This window comes from Protomyctophum bolini, assembly GCF_963924005.1.
Source record: "Protomyctophum bolini genome assembly, chromosome: 18".
NCBI lineage: Eukaryota > Metazoa > Chordata > Actinopteri > Myctophiformes > Myctophidae > Protomyctophum > Protomyctophum bolini.
The window spans coordinates 11,643,206-11,666,744 of record NC_137879.1 but is presented as its reverse complement, the minus strand read 5'-3'; the positions used below and the strand labels follow the sequence as shown (position 1 = coordinate 11,666,744).

Here is a 23,539-nt window from a genome sequence, read left to right as displayed (position 1 = left end):
ATTACACTGGCTTTTTAACCAATGAACCACAGCATTCCTACTGTATGCCATTACTCTATGTGTGTGTGTGTGTGTGTGTGTGTGTCTGTGTGTGTGTGTGTGTGTGTGTGTGTGTGTGTGTGTGTGTGTGTGTGTGTGTGTGTGTGTGTGTTGCGCACAAGTAGGGGACCCACTTTTAGGCCAGTGCAATAGAACATGCTTTTGCCTTTTTTAAACCTCACCCATTTAATCCCATACATACATACACATACATGCGTTACCTTTTTCCCACCCAACATTGAAACATATCTTAATTATGTCACCACCAATAGCCAATTATAAGTTTTATGATCCACATTGAGCCAAGCCTATGTCTATGGTATGTGGCTCCCGATACTATACTATACTATACTATTCTATATATTATTCAAAAAGTCCCACTCGTGTGACGTGAGGGGTGCCCATCTGTATTTATATCGTGCCCTAAACAAACATTAAAGTCCATAGTCGTTATTTAGTGCCCTAGTCGTCATTAGTGCCCTAGATCTATACTGTCTTGTATATGCTTGACTATTTTTTGTTCGTGAAAACTTTGCTTTTCGATTTGACCTCGCTAAAATGTGAGTGTGTAAATACTGTGGCAGAAAGCCAAACTGAAGACTGATACACAAAGAAGGGGTAGGACCTGATACGTTTTAAACTAAACTTCTTCCTATTCCTTTTTCGAACATAAACTAAGTATAATAGATATCTCTTGTTTATTTTCATTTTTATTTGTTTTATTATTATTTTAAATCTAGTTCTTCCTTTATTTCCTTTGTCCATAGTCCTCATGTAGTGCAAACAAACATTAATGTCCATAGACTTAGCTGGCAAATGCACATAGTCTATAGTCATATTACAGTCCACAAGCTCAGTGTGTCGCATCATGACTCCATTATTCACTTATTTTCGCCTATAATGACGTAACCTAAAGTACTATGAACACCAGGTTGGTTAAATGGTTAAGAAAAATGGCACCTGTGTGAAGTGAGGGGCGCTCTTATCATCGTACATCGTCATGACGTTTGTGTAGGACAAAGTGTGTGAACATACACTAAAAGCTGGATATAAGAGGGGCTAGCGCCTCTGAAAAAGTGAAACCCTTCCCCCGCGGCGCAGGCCCCATCACCATCATGCGTAATTATGTCGTCACTTTGGTCGTACCGTATTGTCTGAGTTCACCTCGGAGCACTTTGCACCGCAGCGATTACAGTACACGACATACAATATGGCAGCTGGATGTCCCTCCTGGTCTGTCTGTCACATGGAGATGCGTGCGCGTGGCGTTATCACGGTGGCGTCGTGATGATGACTAATGTGCGTCACGTCAGTCTGACCCATCAGCGCCACGCTACCGGTACAGTACACAGTGTTCCACTCTGCACTGAATGGTTTAATGGACCAGACGAGGACAGGGTTACCGGGGGGTTACGCTATACTCTATTATTTCTTTGAAGCAACCCCTGCTCTATACACAGGAGTGATTTAGACCAAGTTCTTCACCACTTTCAACCTGCTGGCGTGCCTGTTTTGGTGCTTTTTGAGAATAGCAGATCGACACGCTCACAATTTGTTGCTCTGAGACGCATTGTGAGCTTGTAGAGCGGCTGTTTTTTGCTATTTGTCGTGCGACAAAGTATAGAAGGGTGCAGTACTAAGTTCCGGAAGGCTTAACTGGTTAAAGTGGCTTGATTCATGATATTTATTTTTATCTTTTCCTTTGCCACATCGTTGACTCTGAATGCTGGCGGACGGGCAAAATAAACAGGAAAAGTCCCCCCCCCCCCCCCCCCCCGCATGTCATGTGGTGGTCCCTGGTCCCTGCCATGTAATGGGAAAATTTATATGAAGCAAAAAAAATGAATGATTGTAATTTACTGGGCGAGAGTCTCCTTGAACCCCTAACATGATTTGATTATGAAGAGGTTAAGGGGAGTTAAACAACTATAATAATAAATCTGTCACATTTTTAATAAGATGTGCCACTTTGTATTGGAAATGATTGCGTGGCGGGGCAGGGAAGTGGCTATCAGGGATGCACCTGAGAACATTTCGCTTGCTCGCGTGGTAAATTGCCGCTTCCTGCAAGTGTTTTTTTTTTAGACCTGGAAAGCACCTGTGTCGCCTTCGCTTTTAACCACTTTAACCATTATTTTATCTTTAGCTGTTGAAAAATAGCAGATCTAAGCGTGGCACCGAGCTATGAGCTTGTAGATCTACACATTTTTGGAAAAATATTGAAAATGAAAAATTTACTTCTGGGCGGTACCTGGAACAAAATATTTTCAGATGGGGGTCGGCAACCACATTCATATAATTCTAGGGGTTCTTTGAGCACCACTGATATAGAAACATCTACTGTATGTTAGGATTTACAAGACATTTAGTAGACTCTGGTCTCAGGTCTTAATGGGTTATTTAAGCTGACAAGATAGTAACCTTATCAATCACAGCTGCTTCCCCTTGCTCTCCCAAGGAGTTGTTGATGTGCTCTAAGTGCTCTCTCCTTTGGCTGTGTAATAGGGAACATTACATGCTCATTTCACTGATGCCTCCCCGCTTCTTAATGAGCTGATAACACTCACCAATTATGAAGCAAATCCCGATTTCTGATTTGCATTACCGGCCCTCATTTCACCATACGCGGCGGAAATGTACACGATTTGGGAGCTGTGTTCTTTTCGGCGAGAGGCTCTCTCCCATTGTCTATCCAGGATGTGTGTGTGCGTGCGTGTGTGTGTGTGTGTGTGTGTGTGTGCGTGCACGTGTGTATAGGGGACACAGGAGATGGACATATTAGATTAGATACAGTAGATGTTGCACGGCCCCAGCCGTTTGTGCGTAGAATGTGATTTAGTTGCAAGGTTCTGAGACAGGCTGGTGGGCCGCTCTGGGACGGGTGATGGGTGAGGGGACAGACTGACAGTGACAGTGGGGTGGTAATGGCTCCCAATGAGGAGAAATGGCCCCTCTAAGGCCATCCCCCCTCCCCTCCCAATGGCAGGCAGGCAGGCAGCACACAGCAACACACTGCAAAATGAATGTCTTTTACACCTGTGTGGTTCCGGCCACCAGGGGCACCAGGAATGTCGGCTATTTATTGGTCGGCCCAATCCGACTATACACAAGGGCGAGGAAAAAAACGAAAAGCGAGACATTTACTAATGTCGACTTTCGCTTTTGCTAAGATTGGCGGCCGCGGCAATGCCCATATATATAGCTCCCGTGAGATGTTGAGACATCAGTGACAGTACGGGGATCAGTCGAAGTAAAGAGGGATGAGAGCAGAGGATGTATCACATTTTACAGTTTTTGAACAGGAACCCGGCCCCCCCCCCCCCTGATCCCAGTCATCCCCGGGGGGGAGATGCGAGAGGCCAATCAAAGTCAACCTTTGGGCTGTCTTGATCTGAGATATCGGGATCAATCAGCGTCAGATCGCATATGAAATCCCAGGTTTGTTTTCACACGGCTCCATATTTGTCTTGCCTTGCCCGCCTCGTCTCCCTCCCTCCCTCCCTCCCTCCCATGTCTCTGAAACTGAAACATAGCGTCTGGAACTTTGGCTGTGGGGAACACACTGCAGTTCATGAAAAATGCATTGGCTCAGCTCTTTTTCCAACTCCGTGCCTCTGATACTCTTGTCATATCATATCCATGTCATGTCGGCGTACGTATTAATTATGTAGCAAAGCGGCGGTTGAGGAGGCCAATATTGATGCATCTCAACTAGTGAGTGCTATGCAGATCACTGAGGAACTGTAAACGGGTTCTTAATTAAAGATGAGAAGGCACAATGTATTGCCCTGCGAGTAAACAACTCTTAGCCTCCATTTACAGCTTGCATTCCAATGAAGACCTCTATTTTCTTCCTGTTCACAATATCTCCCCCAGGGCTGGACATTTTTATTCTTGGCCCCAGTTCTCCATCTCAGTCTCTGGATCTGACCACTGCGGTCAGTTTCCTTTTGGTTCAACAGAGGTATCCGACCCCGGTCAATCCTGCTGCCTGTTGTTTAGTTTCCCCCCTTTTAGTTTGGCTGCACAATGTGTTGTGGTGGAGAAATGGCACCCAGCAGAACCCTTGGAGGCGGTCCCAAATTGCAAAGGTAATTCATTTCCGCGCAAGCCAAATTATGCATGAGTAAGGGGGTCGCATTGTAATATGAAATTGCTCAGCAGTTGTCGGCGCACATGCCAGACATTGTTCGGGGTCTGTGTGGCTGTTTTTTTTAACGAGTCCTCCCTGTGCTGTAATCTCGTGGAGCTATCACAGTGAGCGCCATGTGAATACCAGGAGGAGGGAAAGAAACCCTGGATGGTTCCTCTTGAACTTACAGCTGTTTCCCTCCAGTCCTCTCTTCCTCCTTCCATAACAAACGGTCTCTCAGGATTAAACCACTACAAACACTTTGAGGATATTAATCTTCTTTGAGGACCTCACTCAATGGTTTGAATTTGACAATAAAAACATGCACACGCGTGCACGCATGCACACACACACACACACACACACACACACACACACACACACACACACACACACACACACACACACACTACTTGTGTGCACCATGCCAAAGCGGATATGCGCCTTCCCTTGCAAATATAGATTAGCTGTATTATTATGATACAAACACATGCTCTATAAGCTGGTAAATCTAACTCATTGCCAGTGATTGAGTCAACATTGATCCAGCATGTACTGTATAATGCCAGTGATTGTTTTACAGCGGTGCGATTGCTGCCTGGCGGTCGGTCTGGCACGAATAAATGAAAGTTCAAAGCCGCCGATCCGTGCGCATATAACCCCCGGGCGCAGGTTTCTTCTGGAGAAAGCCAACACTTCACTTCATGTATTATGAAGTCATCACGTCTAATTTGCGCGTCTCTTTTGTAATTCACCCACAATTCAGAGAACAGTCTCCATGCTCCGCGGCACAATGCAACCCTCTTGCACGCATTGTTCACGCTCATTGGAAGAGACACTGAGTGAATGGTTCTTGGAGCTCAAATAATACGCAGCACTGTTGTTCGTGTCATATTTGTTGGTGTCTAATGGTTCTTGATACGTAGTTTCCTGCAGGGTTTTTTTGTGTGCTCGTTGTTTTGTTTTGGCGCGGCACACAGTGCACCGACGCAGCACGGCGAATGTTTTACATGCATGCAGTCCCGAGCAACGCATTTTAGAACTCTCTGTTGAAACAGACTTTCGATTGAAATGCCTGACAGATATGAAGTAAGAACAGTTAGAACACACAACATTGCATAGTCTGAGTGGGGGAGAGAGTAGGGGGGGAAACATCTTCAGATGGAAGGATTGGGGTTTTCCACATGCCGCACACAGACATCCTCACACATGTTGAGCTTGTCTGTGTGCATCTTTGAAGATGCTAAATGTGTCAACCACATGTAACCAACCACCCAGAGAGGATCTGGGATGCTCAGCTGCCTTTCTCACGGCTCCTAAATGGCCGCCAGTGATCTTCGGCAGCTTCGCCCTGCGTGCGAAGGCTGCAGAGTGGGTTATGCATGCTGGATATTGAATAATTTGTGCATTTGAGCTAAAAAAAATACATCAAACATCAAAACCATAATGGATGACAGAAGATAGACTGATTGTGTAAGGTTGTTATCAAAGCTGTTATTTATAGCTTGGTCTAGCTAGCTAGCTAGCTTCAACTTCTGGTGTGAGAATGGCAGTATATTATTGCCTGGGATACCTTGACTGAGGAGTCTGTGAATTATTAATGTTATTCCCTGCACTGTCACCTATCATTGCAATAACCCCCACCACCCCCACCACCCTCCTGCTCTTGCATTTGAAACGCAGCGCCATCACCCAGAACCCACGGTGTGGGCAAGCCATGTTTCTTGCTCTCATTTCAATATCTAAAGCGAAAGGTCGAAATGATGTATTCAGTCCTGCCGCGGCACGAGTGACTTTACATGGGACCCGGTTCAAGACGGTACACTGTCTCCATGAGGGCCACCCGACCTGGCCCCCCCCCGGCTGCGCTGACCGATAATGAATCAATCTGTGCGAACAGTGTGAAACATTTATAGGTGGCCCCTGTGTGAGGCCAATTAGAGGAGGCCTCTCTGTGTCCGCCGCCGTCTCTAAGCCAGGGAAGCAAGCCTCTCGTATTGTCATTATCAATATTCCTCTGTTGATCTCCAGCTGAGACTAGTCCGGCTGCTCTTTCCACACATGCTAATTTGCATTCCCCATCGTGTGTGAGATATGCCAGTCCCCCCCCCGCCCCCCCCTCACCCTCCGCACACCCTGTTCTCAAACTTACTATTGCCTCTCTCTCTCTTTTTTTTTTTTTGAGGGGAAAGGTTTCTTTATTCGTGGCATGCCAGAGAAGGGCCCTCTGAGGATTACACTGCCTAAGCCCTTATCACTCCAGGAAATTCACTGCCTGCTTAAAAAAACTGGTAGGAGTACAGAATCAAGGGGAAGTGTTATTCTTTTTAAGTTTCTCCCTATTCCCATGGAAAGTTATTACGGGTTTGAAGAAAAGTCCTTTTTTCCCCCCTCTTTGGCACTCAAGTTTTCTCGTAACTGCATTTCATATTTCATCCCCCCTTTTTTTTCAGGCGGCTGGTGGAATTTCAGAAGTGGAAAATGTGAAGGCAGGTGCTTGAGAGGGAGAGAAAGAAGTAAGGGAGGGGGGAGGGGGGCAGGCTCAGCTCTGGGAGGGCTGTGCTCACTGGGAAGCGATGTTAAACATCCAGGGGAAATGTTTGTTATTCTAATGGGATACCACCATGGTAACGGCTTTTAGAGACTCCCAAGGCTTTTGTGTGGAGTACATGCATGCCTTCATCAATCTCCTCTAATTTCTTCTGGGATTAATACACATAATCAATCCTTCCAGGCGAGTCGTCAGCCCACTTATCTGTACAGATTATGTTGCTGAAAACTTTAGCGAAAGACATGCTACTATTAGAGGCAGCCTGACGTGATGCATAGGCCATTAGCGTGGATCACATGGGTTTAGGTGGAAGTAGATTCAAAAGTTCAAAAGCATTCCTTTTGTTGCAACTATATCAGTATTACATGACAACCCAGACAGACTAGTTTATACACTCCTCATACCTGCTTTCATTTAAAAAACACTTGCAACCGTGCGACCAAAAGCAATTTCCACAAGTGTTATGTCTCCGGCGCCAGCGTCTTAAGTTTTATACGTCTCAGATAGAGGTAATGAATTATGTTATTTTGGGTGTTAATACGTTTTTATAGGGATTAAAAGGCAAAAGAGTGTGAGAGAGAGTGAGCTCATTCACCAGAGTGGAAAAAGGGAAAACGTGTCGGATGAGGAGCCTCTCATGTTTTAAAAGGCTCCAATAACTTGTAAGCCCTTCTCAGTTTTTATACCTTTTCTCTCCTCCTCCGCGGATTTCCTTAAGTGGCTTATGTGAATTGCAATTGCCACATGGAATCCGAGAATACACAAGAATACATTTCTCACCCGCTGTGGGCCGGCTAACGGTGTGTTGAACGTGCATGACGTCGGAGTGGTTTTCACACGTGACGTGTGGTACTTTTTTCACATGAAGAAATATAAAAGTTTGTATTATTATTATTGTATTTATTTACTCAAATAACTGCCCTACAAGCTCACATTGTGGTGTAATGTGACCAGTTGTGAGCTTGTAGATGGCTAGTTTCAAATCGCCAAATATTTAAAACAGGGGCCGGGTCAAGTGGCTTTATGTGAAATGCAATTGCCACGTGGAAAAACCGGAATACACAGTGGCAGAATACACTTCTCACCCATAGTGCGTTACACCGTTGAACTTGTGCGTGCGTGCGTGCGTGCGTGCGTGCGTGCGTGCGTGTGTGTGTGTGTCTGGGTGGTGATGATGGAGCTGTTTCACACACCCGCTGTTGTAGCACCCGACACCCCCATCCCACCCCCCCCTCCACCCCACACACACACACACCACACACTCTGACCTAAAGCTAAGCCCCCCCTAGCCACAGCACCCTTCCATCAAACTCACAACACTGCTCTCTTATCGGCTGGCATTTCTGTCTGATAGGAATAGCCAAGGAGTGATATAGTTGGCTACATGTCATACCTAGTATTGTAGCATGCTCCATCTGTCCGTCCCGTCCCCCCCACCTCCCCTCTCTGTGAAATATAATGCTTTTAACTTACCGCCTCTCGCCTTGGCTATTTTTTACAACCGGAGCGGAGACAGAGACCAGTGTGTGTTTGCTCGTCTTGGCCAAAGGCCAGAGGCTCTTTCTGATATAATCCCCACCATCGATCAGACTTTGTTTACTCTTCCGTGGGCTCTCTCTACCCCTCCAGCAATTAGGAGGCAACCTTCCACCCTCTTGCTCCTCAGACCAGCTTTGTGCGTTTATTTTCTTCCTTAAGTGGTAATTTTTCATGTTTGAGGGAAGTGCGGGGGTGTATGTTAAAGTAACGGATACTCTGACATACTTCAGCCATACAGTGGCATATTGGAAGTGAAATGTTTTAAGTGTTTTATATCTCTAAAATCTTTAATGTATTTATGTATTTATATATCTCTTTAATAACGTCTTTGAAGTAGAAGCCAGCGATCACTGACTGGACACAGACAGGCACAATTGATGTGCAGACTACATCGTTGGTCTCGGGGTGATATACAGTTTTTGAAGTCCCTTCTACTGCCCTGCTCTTTCCAGGACCTCCACTCGCAAATCATCTGTAGTACAACATTTCCAGCACAAAAATAAATGGGAATTGAAGAAGTGAAAGATGTTTTTTTTCTTCTCCCCCGGCATGTCTGTCTGAGAGGCGTTTGGCCATAATCAACCCGGGCCAGAGATTGGTTTTGGCAAAATAGGTTTGTCACACTCAAACATGCAGGTTGAAGATCATTTCACCATTGGTGGAAATGCTGGGTGACCAATGTCTGTAGTCGTTTCAGGTTTATTTGTCATATGTATAAGCACAATACAATCTATAAATACAATTAAATTCATTGTGCATGTTGAATGTTGTCTTGAGACACCATTCAATATGCAATAGCTTAGCTTGTTTTCAGGTTTTATAAGATCCTAAAGACCCCAGATTGTCTTATTTGGATAAGAAAAAGGACAAATAAGTATTTTTAAAATTACTGGATTAAAATAAATTAAAGAAAGACAGATTTTTACGTTCTGGCACAGCCGGGTTGTGGAGATTAAAATGGAATCCCACGTTCTTGGCATAGATTTGGTTAAGTATGCCTGGTTTGAACCTGAACTGAAGCCACACCCACAGCTGTTGTTTTATGACAAAGGGGGAGGGAATGATATTGTGATGTCACTGTTTTCTTCATCGGCACATTTGACTGTCACGGTTTAAGCCTCAAGAAATAAACCCTAAATGCAAAGGGAAGACATCATTGCATATAACAACCACACCAAGGCGTCTAATGAAGTACTGTCACCTCATAAACACATGAAAAACTGGAAGAAATTGCAAAAATCACGGCACACCATCTTTAATCTGACCCTAACTCTAACCCTAACCTCAGTCGTAACCGGCCATGTAAGTAAACATAAAGCGAAGTTGTTGTGTAGGTCAGTTTACTATGTTTTCGTAGTAGGCAGTATGTAGGAAATGTCCATACTGGCTCCATTGCATGTTCTGATGAGAACATACTGGTGATTCTGGGTTGATAACATTCGAAGCGGGTGGTAAGTCAGTGCAGATGATATTTTAAATGGTCCATTTGGTTGGGCTTTGCACTACAGAAACGTATGCAACAACAACAGCAGCAGTGACAACAATGCCAGTAGCTTAAAAGTTATTTTTTTAAGAGTTTTTGTTCCGTTTTGATTCACACAGGTATGATTGACCCCTGTGAATCCTTTGCACAGGCTTCCTGAGGCTGATCACATTATTGTTGTTGTTTATAGTAGTATTTCAGTAAGAGGCAGATCTTCCCCGTACATGACTGAGTGAAACTCTTGGTACTTAAAAGTGACGCAGTATTTCACTGTTCAGAGTTCACTTCTGTGTGTTTTGAATTGAAGAGTTGCTCTTTATCAACAAACTTGGCAGAGAGAATATAAACACAGAGGCGATAGTCGATAGATGGCATTTTCAATGGCATTATGTTGAATGTATTAGTTTTAAGCCGCTGCCACATCTTTCAGACTCTGCCACTTTCACTTTGATCTTGAAAATGTTGATGTCTTGCTGTGGTAATTAGGAAATAGATTCACAATTAGCTCTAGGGTAGACAATGTTCTATTATTGTATTCCTATAACTCCCCCCCCACGAGGTGCCTTGGACGAGTATAGGCGTCTTTAGGAAGTTTAGGTGCAGTGTGAACTAGAAATAACCCATAATTATATCTCAATGTCAACACTCAATTCATACACCAATTGATCAACTCCAAAGCAAAGCTAGCGAAAACAAAATGTGTGTGTTTTTTGTTTTGGTGCGGGATGCATTGCAGAGGCTCCAGTTTGGTGCAACTACCCTTCAGCAATAAGCCTAAACTAAAGCAACGGGCAACTATGAATATTCAGCTATGTTACAGGAAAACTAAACTGGCAACACTGCAAACTGGCCTATCCACACTTATTGTCCTACGTATTCTCATTCTAGAATAAATATTTGTTCAATCTATTCGTGAGTTATCTGACTGAACTGTATGTCACAAACTCCCAAGGTTCTGTGCACCACCACCAGGCTGTTTATACCCCATGCATGTCCTCTTGTGTACAGTGTATGTTTACACCATCTTTTGTGCATTCAGTACTACTCCTCCCACCCCCAGGCCTGAAGAAAACAAAAGATGATGATCGCAGTTGACTCCTAGCGTCGTCACTGTGCCGAGAAGATATAAAAACACGGAGCCGGGAATAAATAAATGAACTCCAAAGTTTCCTGGCATTGACACTTTGGCCGTATTTCTCTCTAGTTGTCATTTTATATAACCGTGTCATTTTTTTTCTTCTCACAATTCCACCGTGCATTGGCTCTGCTTGATTTGATTTAGGACCTGCACTTTCAAGGAAGTTGTGCTAAGGGTATGAGAGTTCACACTTCTTGCCTGCAGGCAATCGATTTTCCAAACTTTGGTTTTAGTGGAGCACCGGTACAGGAGTTGGGTTCTATTTTGTTTTCAGTCAAGGCCAGTGATGCAAACAACCGAGTCCCAGTGCAATGTTATTTTATGCTGCTGACATTATGATGTTCCCAATTATACAGGTGTGGAAATCCCTTGGACTCCTGTATGTATCCATAGCCTTACGGGTCAATTCTTATGCTCTCGAGAGTTACATTGACGCAGCGGATTTAAAAGGTGTGAATCACTTCAGATGTAATGGACAGTGCTTTTTCTGTAGAATGCCATTAATATGACCAAAACTCTCGATATAAAGGAATTTGGAATTCCGAATTGGTAGCCTGCACAGTCACGTCCTCATACTGTCTCATCTGCTATTCTTGCTTTGCACTTTTCGGAAGCCAGGTGGTGTAATACTCTACTACTACTACTACTACAGCTCATTTGGCGATCAGATGAAACGCTGTTAGCAGTTTGTGTTGAGATCCAGGGCCATCAAATTACAGTTGCAAGTAGATTTAGTTTTTTCAGGTATGAATAATTAAGGATACTCGCCCCCCCCCCCCCCCCCCCCCCCACCTTTTTCTTTTGCAATACACTTCTCCTTTGCTGGCGCTGAGCTTACCCCAGTCAGGAGTTATTATTATTAGAGTGAATTTAAGCAGCCCCCATCATGCCCTTGGCTTGGCTCACTAAACAGTGGGCACCGGTGGTGCTCCTGCATGGACTTTGACAGCCTTCACACAATATTGTGCAAGGGCACTCCCTTTGCCTTCTCATGCTGGTTAAATGTAATATGGCAGATGGATAGTATTTGCAGGAAAAGTGGGGGTCGCCCCCCCCTTCCCCCCCAACTCCACCCCGTCCTCCCCTCCCCTCGTTCTCTTTTGGGTCTCTTGCCAGCACCTCAGACATTTGCGAGGTTGGAGAAATATGTATCAAATTAACTGTGAGCAACAGGGCCGAGCCGAGCAGCACCCTGCCCTTGTCTTTTCAGCAATCAGAGCTTTGTTATTCTAGTCTTTCAACCAAAACCAAATTTGATTCAATGGCTTCAGCAATTACCTGCAATTTTCCGATCTGGTGCACCGGCTCCCTCCCTCTCTCTCTCTCTCTCTCGCTGGGCCGATCGTTTTTCGTCGAACAGTGAGGGATTGTCCCGCTGGTTCCTCGACTCGCTGCTGCCGTGTTTAAGTTTAGCGTGCTAATTCATTTACGTCCACCGAGTGGCACATTTGGAAATGTTCACTTCTGTGCAACAGTGTCGAGGCATAATGTCTCACTGCAGAGATGTGGTTTCTGCATGTATGTCTGTCTGTCTGTGACCGCTGTGGTCAACTTCTTGGCCGTTGAAACTGGAAACCCCCTTTTGGCGGCGGAGCGCAGAGTAGACACCCCAACACTGACTAGTGCACCCCCTGCTTTATACATCTGACCCATATATTAATATATTTATGTCCTTTCAAGCTGAGAAAAATCTGAAGACTCAACATCTGTTTCCACATAGGTGTGTTTTGCAGATTTCTATTCCATTTTCCATCACCCCCCCACCAGCCCCCACCAGCTCCTCTTCCATTCCCCCATCCTGAACTGAAGTAGCGTAGGAACTGCGGGAGTTCAAACTTGACTCCAAAAGTGTGTGTGTGTGTGTGTGTGTGTGTGTGTGTGTGTGTGTGTGTGTGTGTGTGTGTGTGTGTGTGTGTGTGTGTGTGTGTGTGTGTGTGTGTGTGTGTGTGTTGTTTCCCCTTCGGAGGTACTGAAGGAGAGAGAGAGAACTGCTTGCGCTAAAATGCTAATTAAGTGCAGTGTGGCAGACAAGGTGTGAGGTTGGAGAAGGTTCTTGGTCACAAGAGCGGGAAAGTGCTGACCAGCTGGTATAATCCGAAGTTAGGTCTTGGCGATATCTTTAGCTTTAGGGGCAAGTTAAGAAAGCTTAAATTGCAAGGCTTAGTTTTAGATTCTCATACAGACTAGATTGAAGATTATAATCCGACAGAGAACAATGCTGGCGAGATGCCTTATATAAGGAGGGGATGACGTCACAACTAGGTAGGCGTGACATCAGCCCTGACACAAGGACACTTGAGAGAGTGTATGCGTTAGTTTTAACTCCCTGCAAACCAAACAGTTTGTTCTATCCTGCCTCAGCCTCCAGTGATGTTGGGGGAAAAATGAAGTGGAAATAGTCTTACTGTGTGTGTGTGTGTGTGTGTGTGTGTGTGTGTGTGTGTGTGTGTGTGTGTGTGTGTGTGTGTGTGTGTGTGTGTGTGTGTGTGTGTGTGTGTGTGTGTGTGTGTGTGTGTGTGTGTGTGTGTGTGTGTGTGTGTGTGTGTGTGTGTGTGTGTGTGTGTGTGTGTGTGTGTGTGTGTGTGTGTGTGTGTGTGTGTGTGTGTGTGTGTGTGTGCATGTGCATGCGTGTGTGGCATGCATGCACATCTCTTTGTTGTGCCCATGCGTGCTTTCATTACCACCATAACAGATTTTTTGGGAGAAGAAAGCATTGCTTCTTTTGCCGGAATGAATGTTTTGTTTGGTCTGTTCACAGAGGTAACATATGGTATCTGTAAGAGGGAGTTGGTTTGTGCTATGCACTGAATTATTTTGTGGATTAGTACTGGCATTTGAATGCTCTTGGCTTTAAATCTTGTCTGTTTTAGATCTTAAGTACATTCCTTGGCATATCCCTCTCCCTCTCAGGCTGGCCTCTTACCCTGGCCAACACATTTTTGAAACTGTAGAGCTTGTACAGGAGGAGAGTAAAAGCCAGCCATTTGAAGAGCCCCCGAAGCCCATCTCGCGTTGCGATGTGCAAGACACCCTCTAATCGCACCAATTCTTTTCACTCTGAATGCCAGAAACACTAGCTTCTTATTTGATTTAACCACTCATTTCATTGTACGATGACCAGGGGAAATGGCCAATCGCGATGTGACGCATTGTGAACATTTCCATTTTGTTTTCCAATATTTGTTTTGTCATGTTGGAAGTGGTTAACCACTTCTTGAACCCTAGCATCCCTATTTTCGGGGCGAACATTTGGCAAGAATCTAGAAGCTCACAATGCGGTGCGTGTGTGTGTGTATGTATGTGTATATATATATATATAGGTGGTAAAAATGGAGGAGTCCAAGTATGGAACCCTGGGGGACACCAGTCAACTGAAGTATAGGGTGGTTAACTAGTTTAACTAGCAACTAGTTTCTGCATTGCTCGTATGCAGCGGAGGCATCCGGGGTTAATGTGATTATGTTCTGCGATGGCAGTACAAATTGCTGGCCGGTAGTATGTGACACTCGCCCTGAAGTGTTCTGCGGTACGCTCCTAATGTCTCGTTTTATCCACGCTCATTAAGGACGACCTTGACCAGGTAACGTTTTTTAGTCACTGCCGCGGCCCCTTCCAGCTGCATCGCTGCATGCTGTGTCACGTGCACGACAAGAGACATCCGCAACATTTGGAAAATATATAATCAGTTTGGTAAATTGAGTAATATTTAAACCAGAGGAAGGTCTTTGAGAAATAAAATGCCGCAGCAGTTAGTAAGTAATGTCTCCGCACAGTTGTTAAATCCAGGGTTTGTGGCGCATTTATGTTGCCCTGGAGATCCTGGCTGACACGATACCGCCTTTCCCTCATCTCCAAGTGCTTTACAAGCTTACCCTGCGGACCCCCCCACCCCCACCCCTTTAGTTTCCAGTATGGTTGGCTTGCTTCCAGCCCCTTCAGAAGAAGTGGATGAATTCCTAGATATCTGATAAGGTCCTCCCGAACATGATTCTTAATGTTAGCGAAAGAAAAAGAAGCAGATGCTATCACAGTGCGGTTGGATTGCCTCAGTCGCAGTCAGATCAAACATATTGTGAAAGTGCTGGGAATGCTGAATCAGGCTGCCAGGGGGGGATCATTTCTTTTTTTCTTTTTTACCTCTTAAAGTCCATTTGTTATCTTTTCCTCTTGGTCTAATTGAAGGTGTTTCCAGATCAAATGGACTGCTGCTGCTGGTAGTGTTCCCGTATACGGAGAAAACGATATTGAACCTGGCATCGCTATGGGCCGGCCATATAGGCCTATAGGTGAATATAGGTGAACATGTTCAGAGTTTCAAAAAATAGCAGTTTACGAAAGGCTGTTCTTGCATGAAACCATCCTGAGTATAAAGTATAAAAGTGGTTAACCACATGAATACTTCAAGCGACTTTGGATATTTAGAAAAGCACTATAATATGAATTTGTTTGTATAATAATAATTATTATCCCTATTCCTGGCATGTCTTAATAGACAAGATAGGCAAACATTCTGTGAAAATAGCAGATTTACAAGCTCAGTTGTTGGCTCGTGATTTGACATTCAACGAAGTATGTATACAGGGTTTAAAACAGCCGGGACAATGCTCCATACGTCCCAGACTTTAAAACAGCCGGGACAACGCTCCATACGTCCCAGACTTCTCCCTTCTGGCTCCAAAATTGACATTCAACGAAGTATGTTAGGGTTTAAAACAGCCGGGACAACGCTCCATACGTCCCAGACCCTTCTCCCTTCTGGCTCCAAAACTATGGAATGAACTTACCATCCATGCAATCAGAACTGCAGACTCACTCCCAAGCTTCCACTGTAGTCTTAGCCTGCAGCACTTGCCGTAGCACTTTCCCTAGCCTCGACGACCTTGCAGGCGCATGCAAATTACAACTAACTACTAATTACAATTACTACAACGGATGTTAGGTTCTTAGCTTACTTCTGATCCTTGATGGCTATTTCTGTGTATTTGATGTGTTACCATCTGTTGTTATTGCTTACTGTAAGTCGCTATGGAGAGCGTCTGCTAAACGCCTAAATTGTAAGTGGTGAATATGAACAACCATGTCGTATGTGTCAAGGTGAAACGCTGTATTTATAAATGTACCGTATAATCTCCCTTTGAATACAGAGTGGCTCTGAAAGCTCTCCTGTTGTCTCTGTACTTTTTCTTGTCCACTCATTCAAGGACATACTTTGTGGCAGTGGTGGGAAAAAAGTACTCAATTTGCTTTTACTTAAGTGAAAGTGTCAATACCGCAATGTAGAAATACTCTGTTACAAGTAAGAGTCTGGAATTCAAAATTGACCTGAGTAAAAGTACAAAAGTATTGACATCAAAATGTACTTAAAGCACCGCAAGTAGAAAGTACTTATTGCTGATCTACTATACAAGCTCACAATGGGTCGCATTGCATTGTGAGCTTGTAGTAGATCGGCTATTTGCGAATGGCTGAAATGTATATAGGGTTGAAGTGGTTAATGTTTGTTTTGTAATAATAATAATAAGTTATAACCAGTAAGACGCCTTGGGCGAGAAGCGACCTCGTGCTGAAACAACAGAGCTTCTTAATACGGCACAGTTGAGAAACACGAGTTAAACTATTAATCTGGTGTCAGTGAGGTCAGATGTAGATGCATGTCTTCTCCATGTATGGCTATCCAGGGTTTGATGAGGTCAGGGTCGTGATCTTCATATATGGAGATCCAGGTGATGATAAAAGTATGCCAAGAACGCGGGACCTCGTTCTCTCCACGACCCGCCTGTGCCAAGAGGAGGACCTCACCGGCACTGGTAGGATTTCCATTACTGTGGTGTACACTTGATTGTCACCGTTGTATGTCTCCTGCTTGACTCTGTTTATCTGACTGGTCGAGGTTACTTTTTGAAAGACATTTTTGAATGTTTTGCCAGTGTTTTGTACGTTGTGAAGGACCTCAGCAGTGACTGTGCGTTGTGAAGGACCTCAGCAGTTTTCTAGAAGCATGTCACCCATTGTTCATCCTGAGAGTCTTCTATTTTGACCTTCAGTAAAAGTCTGTATTTAAAGTCTGAAAAAAAATATTTTGTCGCATTTGGAACAGCAGTATCTTCCAGTGTCCAGATCTACAAGTCTCTTGTTGCAGTCTGCACGGGGACACACCTGTCCTGTCGAATGTCGACAACCTTTGGGACAATCCTGTAGTAATACACCCATTCTGTCTGTCCCTGCGGCGCATTCTTCATCTCGCCCAAGCTTTTCCACTTGGCGTTGGTTATGTTACTGTGTGACCAGGTTTGTCTCAGGGTTTCACATCAGAGATCCCCATATATGGGCATAACAGGGATTGTAGGCGTGACGTCACGAGGCATAATGGACTGGCAAACCATATATGGAGGTGTGACTGACCGAAATGACTCAGGGGTTTTGCAAGTTTTTATAGTAATCTGCGACCTTCGGTTAAAAGTACACTATTTGCCTCTGAGATTTTGTGGAGTAAAAGTACTGAATACTGGATACACTATTCCTCACAATTGTACTTAAGTACAGTACTTGAGTAAATGTACTTTAGTTTGTTTATTTAGCATATAATACAAATACAAATAAATGACAATAACATATAAAAGAAACAAAAATATAATGCAAGGAAAGGAAGAAGCCTATGGGCTTATATGGAATCCTTTCCTAAAGGAAGTGGTTATTGGTTTAAAAGATTAAAAGTTCATTAAGAACAGAACATAAATCTAGAAGTTGTCAAAGGGGGGCAGCTGTGCAGTAAAGAAAATAAAAACACAGACTGCACAGAAAACAGAAATAAACAATACAACAACAAATACACAAAAGAAAATATAACACATCAAGGTAAAACATGAAATCTACAGAGACGACAAAATAAGATATTTCTTAAGATGTTTTTTGAATATTGGTAAGGATAATGAGGATTTTTTGAATATTGGTAAGGATAATGAGGATTTAAACCACTTTACACCACTGCTTTTGTGGCCCCATACATTACTATACTATACTCTACCTCTCTCTGTCCTCTCTCTCTCTCTCCCCCTCTCCCTTATCTGGTAGTAGAGCAAGAGAGCGCCTGTGTTTTGCTCTCTGGTGTGGTGGTGTGTGTTTGCGGTATGTCTATTTGTGTAAAACGGCATGCAGGGCCGATCTGGGAACGCCATGCAGGGCCCCGTGGATATGAGGGGAGTGGAATAGATCTAGGGGAACGCCATGCAGGGCCCCGTGGATATGAGGGGAGTGGAATAGATCTATAGGGGAACGCCATGCAGGGCCCCGTGGATATGAGGGGAGTGGAATAGATCTATAGGGGAACGCCATGCAGGGCCCCGTGGATATTATGAGGGGAGTGAAATAGATCTAGGGGAACGCCATGCAGGGCCCCGTGGATATTATGAGGGGAGTGAAATAGATCTATAGGGGAACGCCATGCAGGGCCCCGTGGATATTATGAGGGGAGTGAAATAGATCTAGGGGAACGCCATGCAGGGCCCCCGTGGATATGAGGGGAGTGAAATAGATCTAGGGGAACGCCATGCAGGGCCCCGTGGATATGAGGGGAGTGGAATAGATCTAGGGGAACGCCATGCAGGGCCCCGTGGATATGAGGGGAGTGAAATAGATCTATAGGGGAACGCCATGCAGGGCCCCGTGGATATGAGGGGAGTCGAATAGATCTAGGGGAACGCCATGCAGGGCCCCGTGGATATGAGGGGAGTCGAATAGATCTAGGGGAACGCCATGCAGGGCCCCGTGGATATGAGGGGAGTCGAATAGATCTAGGGGAACGCCATGCAGGGCCCCGTGGATATGAGGGGAGTTGAATAGATCTATAGGGGAACGCCATGCAGGGCCCCGTGGATATGAGGGGAGTTGAATAGATCTAGGGGAACGCCATGCAGGGCCCCGTGGATATGAGGGGAGTGGAATAGATCTATAGGGGAACGCCATGCAGGGCCCCGTGGATATGAGGGGAGTGGAATAGATGTGTGAACGCCAGCGTAGCGTGCCAGAGGTGCCTTGATGGAGCTGAGGAGTCACACTGAGCTAATGAAGCTCCAAACCTCGGCTTTATCGATCCGCCCGCCGCAAAGGAGCTTCACAAAGTATAACCGAGGCAGGAGGGGAACGTGTGTGTGTGTGTGTGTGTGTGTGTGTGTGTGTGTGTGTGTGTGTGTGTGTGCGCGCGCATCACGCACACACGATGATCTGCGTGACATCTAGTTCTGCGTAATGAACTCGCTGCACCATGAGAGCATGGTGATAATGGTGGGGGGGTTGAGGAGGAGGGGACGGGCTGCCTATGGTAATGACAGGGATAGCACAAGGCAGGGTCTTTGTATGGCTTTGATGGAAGCACTGTTAACTGAGCTCACCGGACCCTTCCACACAATAAGGAAGTCATCGCCAGTACAAAGCGCTCTAGCGAAGGGGGAGGGAGGGGAGGGGAGGCCCGGCGTGGACAGTATAGTCTCGAATAGCCAGGCGATCAGAGATCACCATCTACTGCTGATATGGAGAAATCTTAATTCAATGTAGGGGCGAGAACAGCTGCTGACAATCTTATACGCTTACTACTTTGAAAACTAGTGTTGCCAAGTCTTGGCAGCTATTATTGTGGGTTCGAATGGCAAGCCCATTTTATATTATTATTATTATTATTAATATTATTATTATTATTTATTCACATGGTTTCCACCCAGTACTATTTAATTGAATTTAGATGTCACCAGAAGCATGAGTAGGCGGCGATCTCCGATCTCTCCCTGGCTATTTGGAGGTAATCGGGCACGAGTGTATAGGTGCCGAATTTCCACTTTGCTCGCAGGTGGCGTTCGTTTGTGTGTGTGTGTGTGTGTGTGTGTGTGTGTCTGTGTGTGTGTGTGTTTGTGTGTGTGTGTGTGTGTGTGTGTGTGTGTGTGTGTGTCTGTGTGTGTGTGTGTGTGTGTGTGTGTGTGTCTGTGTGTCTGTGTGTGTGTGTGTGTGTGTGTGTGTGTGTGTGTGTGTGTCTCCGTCATTCCTCTGAGTAATGGGAAGGTGTCGAGTGAAAGTGTCCCGATACAGTATTCTAAACGCACCCCAGGCCCCACGCCCCCCTCCCTCCCCCTGCCCCGGCAGAATTAAAATAGACCTGGACAAAACCGCTTTCTTCCTTCCCACGACCACTGCTGGTGGCACACAAATGAAAATGACCTTCCCAAAATAGATCATTTTTACCCTTCACGTGTCCACTTTTATTTTGGGCCCCGGTGACATCATGCCATCCATCACACCCATAGCTCCTCAGACCAGAGGAGCCCCAGGAAGAAGGCGCATAGTGACGGTCCGCTCCGCTAGCCGCCACTGCAGAATGAGACCTCTGTGGTTAGATTACCACAGTCCTCAACTCTCACACTGCCATTTAGACATCGTCTTTGTGTGCAAAGTGGAGTGGGAAGTCGTTCCTCTTTTGGGGTTAAGCGCTGAAAATGGAACGTGTTTTTTTTTTTTTTTTTTTTTGCTCTCCCAAGTCTTCCCCTCAAATTACCACTCGACATGGCCAGACATCGCATCTTAAGTTCTTATTATATCGTATATTGCCAGGAAAATGCATGCATCTCCCCCCCGAGACGAGACGATGACTTTATTAAAAAAAAAATCGACAGGGCTTGGAATGGAAATTGTACAGAGTGTACAGAGTGTACTACCGAGAGAAGCACTTTGATCAGCCTGACCTGGAAACGTGATCATTGTCCCCTTCACAAGGCTCACTGACACCTGGGGAAACCGTATCTGTTGTTCTGGACACACGATCCACGCCGCAGCGCTAAAGACTTAACTTCTCATGTTTCCCCCGTCCGCAAAGTCAAGTCTGCACGATGGGAACTGGAATTTCACATGGCTTCACAAATGCTTCTGGTTTTGTCTACCCACAAAGCCACTGGAGTCACAAAGTTTGGGAATTCAATTGAAAAAAAAAAAAAGATAATCCGAGTTGTTTTATGAAATGGATGCCACTGGCATTTTCTGTTTGTTAGCACAAAACAATTTCGTAAACAGAAGAAGTGTAACATGGGTGATGGATTGTTTCACATTTTAAGTCCATTTATATAGTGCTTCTATCAAAAGCGCTTTACATAGATTGTGCATTACTTTCATTCATATATGTATATAGTATACTGTATGTAATAAAAATATAAATGTTTTGAGGAAACTCAAATTCAATAGCTCTAGGTTATATATATTTTAGATATTGTAAAACGTGTACAAGTTGGCTACTGTAAGTCATGAAGAATTGATGCCTGTTGCCAGAAATCAGCTTAGTGGATTTTAACCCATTCTGACCGGGCACCCATTTTGGTGTTGGCATCATGTTATGCTTTAGCTATTGAAAAATAGCAGATCTACAAGCTCATATCGCGCCACCGAGTGGCGCGATACGAGCTTGTAGGTCTGCTATTTTTTAAAAATTCGAAGAACGACTGACATTTTTTTAATCTGATCTCAGGTCAGAATGGGTTAATCAGACCAGTGTGTGTCCCGTGGAAACCTCGTATGAATCTGATCTCAGGTCAGAATGGGGTTAACCACTAAGGATGAATTGTGAGCTCGTTATCGGCTATTTGACCTAGTTTGGAACTTTTATACAACAGCTCATTTTCTATTGGCAACCTAGTCTAGTCATACTAAGCCAACGGGAGTCTGAACCCATACTCTGAAACGCTGCCTAAGCCAATGGAATGTGAGCCCATACTCTGAAACGCCGCCATACCAATGGGAGTCTGAACCACTCATGTAGCAGCGACCTGGTCATGATTGGCTGCTTCCTAAGCCCTGACACGCCGCGACGAGGAAGTCTGCAGACTCTGCACCCAGACTCTGCACTCCAGACTCTGCACCCAGACTCTGCACCCAGACTCTGCACCCAGACTCTGCACCCAGACTCTGCACCCAGACTCTGCACCCAGACCAGACTCTGCACCCAGACTCTGCACCCAGACTCTGCGCCCAGACTCTGCACCCAGACTCTGCACCCAGACTCTGCAACCCAGACTCTGCACCCAGACTCTGCACCCAGACTCTGCACCCAGACTCTGCACCCAGACCAGACTCTGCACCAGACTCTGCACCCAGAATCTGCGCCCAGACTCTGCACCCAGACTCTGCGCCCAGACTCTGCACCCAGACTCTGCACCCAGACTCTGCACCCAGACCAGACTCTGCACCCAGACTCTGCACCCAGACTCTGCGCCCAGACTCTGCACCCAGACTCTGCGCCCAGACTCTGCACCCAGACTCTGCACCCAGACTCTGCACCCAGACTCTGCACCCAGACTCTGCACCCAGACTCTGCACCCAGACTCTGCACCCAGACTCTGCACCCCAGACTCTGCACCCAGACTCTGCACCCAGACTCTGCACCCAGACTCTGCGATGCGGCAGCGCGGAGCGACTGACGACAGCGGCTAATGTTATGCGCTAACTGTGGAGAGCAGGAAAGCCATAACGAAACAGTTGTTGAACCAACAAAAGGAATGTCGGAAAAACAAACGAAAACAACGGCCGCGAGTTTGTGACACAGAAACACACAAGTTAAAAAAATAAATATATATATATAGGCCTAAATACAAAGTTGGTTCACAATGCGTCGCGATGCGACACATTGTGAGCTTGTAGATCTGCTATTTTTATGCATTTGAAAACAGGACGTTCTGCACAATATGAGTACTTTTAGTTTTTCGTACATTTTGATGCCAAATTACTTTTGTACTTTTTGTACTCAAGTACATTTCTATATTGCCAGTATTGGTACTTTTACTTAAGTTAAACATTTGAGTACTCTTCCCCACCGCGGTGGGATCATGTGTGCTGGCATGCAGTGCTATAGTGTTGTTGGAGGTAAATTGCACAGAGCCACAGTGTGTGTGATTAGAGGAGCCGTGGCATGGCTCTTAAAGTTCACCACCCCTCAGGATATTTGATGCAAGCCACGGGCCCTTTGATCACAGGCAGGCATTATGGGTAACCGTGACAGTTTATTTCACGACTTAACAAAAAAGGCCATTTGTGTCAAAAAACAATCTCCTCTTCGCACCGAACACATTGGCACATTGCGAAAGAGAAATGTCAGGGTCAATGATGGGCCATTAGCCCGGAGTGAGTTCCTTTTGTTGTTCCGTGGGGCCCATTGAAAAAACACCTCTCCTCTAACAACAGATGGCACCGTGACATGGCAAAACCCACGGGCACTGACCCAGTCCGCAATGAAAGACGCCCCCCCCCCCCTCTCCCCAAAACCACATGACACGCATACTGTAACTGTAAAGTAATGAGAGAGTCTCACCAGAGTGAAACACTGCATGAATATGTAATAAACCACCGCATCGTTGTAAATACATTGTATATTTTGATTGACTACACAGCCGTCCTAGATTCATTGGTGTTATACTATACTCTATTCTTTCTACGCACGAAGGTCGCTCCTCCATTTTCTGCGAATGTCATACGTGCACTTTGATGAGAACTATATACACTGTTGGCCCACAATGGAAGCTTTTCAGCTAGATTAAATGTATCGCCATGCTGAAATGTCTCCCCCCTCCCTTTACCCTGCCCCTATTGTGACACAGTGGTTTTATAGAGAAGCTTGTTGCTGAAAAACAAGGT

The 23,539-nt window shown here is 45.2% G+C and overlaps 2 protein-coding genes across 3 annotated transcripts in view; one reads left to right on the top strand and one right to left on the bottom strand.

Moving 5' to 3' along the window:
• Positions 1-23,539, bottom strand: part of LOC308332578 (dual specificity phosphatase 29-like) — a 245,821-nt gene that overhangs the window by 131,663 nt on the left and 90,619 nt on the right. The window lies entirely within an intron of this gene.
• adkb (adenosine kinase b) overlaps positions 1-23,539 on the top strand; it is a 137,869-nt gene that overhangs the window by 74,585 nt on the left and 39,745 nt on the right. The window lies entirely within an intron of this gene.